The sequence below is a fragment of the Ipomoea triloba genome, chromosome 6, assembly GCF_003576645.1.
Source record: "Ipomoea triloba cultivar NCNSP0323 chromosome 6, ASM357664v1".
In the NCBI taxonomy this organism is placed as follows: domain Eukaryota; kingdom Viridiplantae; phylum Streptophyta; class Magnoliopsida; order Solanales; family Convolvulaceae; genus Ipomoea; species Ipomoea triloba.
The window spans coordinates 6,626,000-6,632,622 of NC_044921.1; positions in this window are offsets into that span (position 1 = coordinate 6,626,000).

Consider the following 6,623-nt stretch of genomic DNA (forward strand, 5'->3'; position numbering starts at 1 on the left):
ACTGCCAATGAACTTTCACCAATGCGCCTGGAATGTGCAATCAAATTGCGGTGCGTTCGAACCTATTTGGTCCCCGATCGTGTTGTTACCAATATTATCAAGTCTCGCGAATGCCTCTTCCATGACAAAGAGGTAATCCTATGAGCATGTTTGTTACTGCAAAGTCCTGTTATCAGTTTAGTTATTGGTTGCAATTGCTTTACCAGTTACATATTAGTTTTTATAACAGATGCTGTATTTAATCTTGGGAAATGCATAATCTGCACATAATGCAGATTATGTTTGTGCAGATTATGTTTCTTGAGATTGTATATCCTAGGAGTCTTTAAACTATGCGTTTTAAAGTTATTGAGATTCTATATCCTAGCAATCTTTGATAGAAAAATATTACATCACAGTATGCATCTTATAATTATATAAGGTCGAGACGTGAATTTGATAAAACCATGGCCTCTTATTCTGGTAAAACCATGGCCACTCAAGTCTAACTTGATGTTTAGGTATTTTTGAGTACCTAAGTTGTCTATAGTCAAACACAATTGCTATAGACTGAACTTAAATTAATTAAAAGCAGAAAAATTTACTGCATTCCATGGTAATTTATTCAGAACCTACAAACAATTTAAATATAAGAATTAATCAGAAATGGTTTATTATCAGAAATGGACATTAAGTAATGTTGTGTGACAAGTTGGCTTATAATCTCATAGTATACCCTAAACGATATCTACTAAAAAAAAGTTTTAATCTACTTACAAAGGAAGCTGACATTTCATTTTAGTGTTTTTACAGGGTAGTTTTGTGACGAACATATTCCGACCAATTGTGTCAAACAATTTGACAAGACGTTTAAAGAAGGCAGATTTTACCAATCCGGCCAATTGTGTCAAACAATTCGACAAGACGTTCAAAGAAGGCAGAGCCTACTTAGTAAAAGTCTTCTTGGCTATAAGCACATTCTACACCTATAAAACGTGCGACAAGAAACTCATGATAAAGTTCAGTGAGTCCACTGAAGTCAGGGAATATAAACAGATAAATTTTCCGAGAATTATGTTCTGTCTTAAGCCATTTTCTGAACTTAAAAATCCAAAAAGTTTTGATGATAAAATTCTAATTGGTAAGCAATTTTTTTTTCACAAACAGTTATTCTAACCTTACTACAAGTTTGAGACTAAATCCTTGAGCTCTTACTTCACAATTTATATTTAATAGGAAGGCTGGTGGAGGTACATGCTCCACAAGAGAAATTCATTGCCGGCAAACCGTCAAGGCTGATAGATTTTGTGTTAGAGGACGACAAGTGAGACCATTACTTTAAATATGAGTTATTATATTATGTCAATCATTACTAAACTGTAATATTTTTTGACATGTTTTTTTTCACTGATCATGATTCATAGGCAAGAACAATTAAGATGTACGGTATGTGACCAACATGTGTCCAAAATTGAACCATGGTATAACAATCAGTGTACTGGCCCTGTTATTGTGCTAATACAATTGTGTAGGCTGAAAAGGGGCGCCAGGGGTAATTCTAGGAGCTTAGCATTAAATGCTTACAAATAATTAGTTACCTGTAAGTAGGCAGTAATAAAATCTCATACCATGTAGATGGAGATGTGAAGCTGTCGAGCTCATATGAGGCTACCCAAGTCTGGATAAATGAGGATAAACTTGAATTCATAGAGTTCAAGGAAAGGTGAACATCAAAATATATATTGTTAATTCAATAGTCAATACATTGTTAAATATTATACATAGTTTAATTTACAAAACTGTGTCTTGAAAATCATCTAATTGTTTTGTTTAGTATAAGTGACCTGGAAACTCGATTAAGGAGTATCAACACAAACTCAAGCCTATCACAAGTTCACTCTGTTGATACCTTCACAAGTGGTTCAATGGTACTGAACAAACTTTCTGAGATATATACATTAAAACAGGTACTGTTTCTCATTCAATCTCATGTGAGTTGTATCAAGGTATTTACGGTGATCGGGTATTAATGACTAATTGTTTAAGTACAGTATGGAGATTACTGGGTGGTTCCAAAAATTGTGGACATTGACCGAGAAAAGGGATGGTGTTATACCTACCTCATGCTGATCAAAGGGTTGCAACAAGAAACTTGAACTTGATAAAGATGGCTTTTTGGCATGTGACAAGTGTAAGCGTCGTCATGGGGAAGGAATTTATCGCTATAGGGTGAAGGTACGAGTCGTAGATGGGGATGGAAATGCTCTATTCCTGCTTTGGGATAGAGAGTGTGAAGAGTTAGTAGGTGTCTCTGCAAGCGTGCTGCATGAGAGACATCCTAGGGTATGTAGACATGTAGGAATGAGTAATTTGTCTGTTTTTAACAGTTCTTGAGAATCATCTACCTAAATCACGATTCAAAAAACCGCTCTTATATGCAGGTTTTTCCACCCGAAATATTGGCACTTAAAAGTACCTCAATGGCCTTCCGGATTTCAGTACGAAAGCAGCAGTTCCAAAATATGCTTAACGCCTTTGGCGTCATGAAAATTGTTAACGATCCAGCCTTAGTCGATACCAATTGTCCCCTACTACTAGAGGAGTCTGAAAATGAAGATAATGCCAAGCATGAATTAGATGCAGAAGATGATGAAGAGGTAATTTTGTGGAATTAAACGTAAATCTAAGTTTTGGTTTTTGCCTGTCATTATGGCAACTAATTTATCCTAATTTTGTATCCCTATAAAATAGCAGTTTGTTTCTGACGATGAAGTGCATAGCCCTATCACTCAACAGGATTCTGCGAAGGATTTTACTCAAAGTGGAAGTGGACCTGTCAAGAGAAGTCTTCTTGATGAATTTTCATCAACACAAACATCAAAGAAGACAAAGGAAGCTAATATCAAGAATGAAAAATTGTCCTAATTAAAATTACTATAGGAATTTCTGTTAAGAATGTGAACAACGGTGATGAAGTTCAGTGTGTCTAAAACAATGATGTCATGTATGGCATGTTAATTTCCTGTTTAATCTATTTGGTTCTCTGTGTTATATTGCATTGTTGTCTCTTATTTGTTTGCAGGTTCTGTTTTCGTATGACAACTTTCAAGGAACCAAGTACTATTAGATAGTATATGGTTAAGTGAAATACTTGGATAGTACTTGGTTATTTAGGTAACCAAGACATATTTCAGATGCATCTTTCTGTATTAAGTGAAATACAGTTTAGTTAGTGAATTATGTGAGATACTATTGCAATAGTTAACTGTATTCGATAGGATGCTTTTGAAAGAAATTTTGTAGGTGATACTGGCTATATAGTTTTCAAGAGATATGTAGGTTTCAAGACAATGACCAATAAAAGTCTTCTGTGGAGTGTTTGAGCTAAAAGGAGAATTGAAGCCGCCATATTAGGCCGTATAGAACAACCACACTAGCATTGTCATAAGTTACTGTAAATTACTTCCAATAGATTGTAGTTAGGTTAATGTAAATAAATAATGAAAACATCTCAGTTATTGTAATACTGTGTTCTATAAATTAATGCATTAGCACTTCAAACACATATGACGAAATGCTTAAATAAAAGATTTAAATATCAACCCTAATTTAATTATAAAGACTAATTAAAGACACTTACGTGGCCCTTTTGATTTTATATATTCATCACCATTGACTCAGGTCGATCAGCACTTAAACTGTTATGCACCTTATTAAACTTTCATCTGCAACTGTAACAAATTTCATGGCTGTTAAGGTAACATAGATCATTGTTTATAGAGCTCTAAACTAACAAGTAAATTAAACTAAGCAAAACATATCTTAAACAAATCATTCCAAGATTAACTCCCTTAAACAATCTGTTTAGTACAAGGTAGACAGTTATATTGTCTTCAAAGTATGCAAGTCATGCAACACTTAACACAATCTACTGCAACAATTGAAACATTACAAATAGTATAAAGGAACCAAGATTTCCTTCACTGTTGTTTGCAACTGACGAACCAGATGGATCATGCAGACATAATTTTTAATTAAGTTGCAGGCTGTAATATTAGTTGATTAAAACAATTATGTGCATGACTATTGAAATTTCATATGTAATTATGACAACCAAATCTCTAGCAAAACTGCCACAAACCACATTTTAAATTTATTACTATCATCCAAAAAGATTAATTATATTGTAACAGAGTCAATAGTATTAAAAAAAGATTAATTATATTTGCTAAATATTTACGACAAAATCACACTTAGCTTTTTTCGGAATGTCCCGTGAACCTCAGTCTTTTAAAGAAATTTATAGGAAGTTAGAACCTGCAAATCAGTCAAACAGACACAAATAAATCTAATGACAAATTAAATGAGTTAATTCCAGCAAAGGTCCTCTGAGTATAATGATTTTCCAAAATTAGTCCTCGTCTTTTAATTTGGACAAATTTGACACTTGACTATCAAGATCGTTCCAATGTTGGTCCTTCCGTCACATGATCGTTATTTGGACGTCAAAATAAGGGTTAAAATTGTCATTTCATCGGTTAATTGTCTTCTTCCTCTTCATTCCACCATAGCTTTCAATAGTTACAGTGGTCATGTGATGGAAGTACTATACACCACATCATTTTCAGCTAATTTTCTCAAAAGCTTGAGAACACTATGCGGTAAAGAAAACCGTCGGAGCAAAGAACAATGCGTGTGTAGAATACCAGAAATTGATGAATTCAAGAACATTTTCCCAGTGAGATCAAGGATTAGATTGCAGTAACTTAGGAGTGGAAGAAACCCAGAATCATTTTAGTGGGAATATAAAACACATCTCATCCTTTCTTATTTTAAAATATTTCTTTGAAAAAAAAATTGGGGAAGATGGGAATACAGGAAGAGAATATACACATGAAGATTGAAGATAAACAGTAATGTTACTTTTAGCGTTTTAGACAAATTATATTCCAGTGGTGATTTTACCTTATTAATTAGAAGCGGATTTAGCAGTGGAATCTAATTGGTACAATTGTTTAGTTTGGCAATAATTACTTGCGGGTTCTGCAATGGAAAAGCCTGAATTCATAAAAACAAGAATAAGTAATTCCAAACGGAGACCCACACCACCATACCCACCAAATATTCAAACTTTAACTTAATTTTGCAATTTTGTATCTATAAAAACTGCAAACGTCAATGTATCATTGACAACAGAATTACCGTGGGCGAAAAAATTTCCCCCATAAAGGGAAATAGGGCTTACAGTAGTGGCGGCAGAGGAGTGTGGTGTCTCCATGAGAAGGAGCCCCATTTTTGAACGAGGATTTTTTTTTGCAGCTTTCTTGAGCTTTGACGACGCTCCTCTAGTAGCCATTCCGGGCGGCGACAACGAGTGTTTTGCACCCTCACATGACCACTGTAACTGCTGAAAGCTATGGTGGAATGAAGAGGAAGAAGACAATTAGCCGATGAAATGACGGTTTTACCCCTTATTTTGATGTCCAAATAACGGTAATGTGACGAAAGGACCAACATTGGAAAGATTTTGATAGTCAAGTGTCAAATTTGTCCAAATTAAAAGACGAGAACCAATTTTGGAAAACCACTATACTCAGAGGACCTTTGCTAGAATTAACTCCAAATTAAATAGAGAAAACTTATCTTTCTTCGGACTGATTTGGGAAGCTATTCCTGCTGAAATTACATACAAAAAATAGATTGCATACTGATTTAGTACTGTATTTATAGTCAAGATAAATGGTTTATGCATGCATCCCAATCTATAGACGTCGAAGTTAGGCCATAGACGTGCGACGCAATGAAAATCCAAAATTAACAACTAATACCGATGAAGTTAGGCTATAAAACGACTGCAATGACATCTCAATCTTCAACCCAAAAACCCTATATTGAAAATTTTAGGCAGTTTTCTAAGATCCCTTAAATTAATTTAGAGTATTAGGCTATAGACCTACGATGCAATGAAAATCCAAAATTATACACTAATGGCAATGAAATAGCCAAAGAACGAATGCGTACACATCCCAATCTTCAACCCAAAAACCCTATATTGAAAATTTTAGGCAGTTTTCTAAGAACCCTTAAATTCAACTTAGAGTATGTAAGCTATAGATTTCGATCTTTTCACTACAATACTGTCAAAGGGTATATATTTCTATGAATTTATAGCTAGCATATGATTTTTAAACTACATACCGGACGAACTCAGTAGAAATTGCAAGCTTGTGGGCGATTTTGGAAGTTGCCTGAGAAGTAGTTTCGTGGCTTAGAATGAATGCGACTGAGATGGTTTCCCATAGAATTTCTGAGTATACAGATTCATTTAGAGAGAAAATGAAGAACAAAGTGAAGTATTCGACTAATCTACTAAGCTTTCCATCTCTGTCATTGAATCTGAGAAGTACACGTATTGCTAGAGCAAAGACAAAACGTGTACTCAAGATAGGGCTCTGTGTATAGTATAAGGCGGACATTTCCATACACACTCCATGGACATTTATTTATTTATTTATTTTAGAGATGTACAAGCATACACTATATATTCCTTATACTTACTATTTTTTGTAATATGGGTAACATATATATATATATATATATATATATATATATATATATATATATATATATATATATATATATAT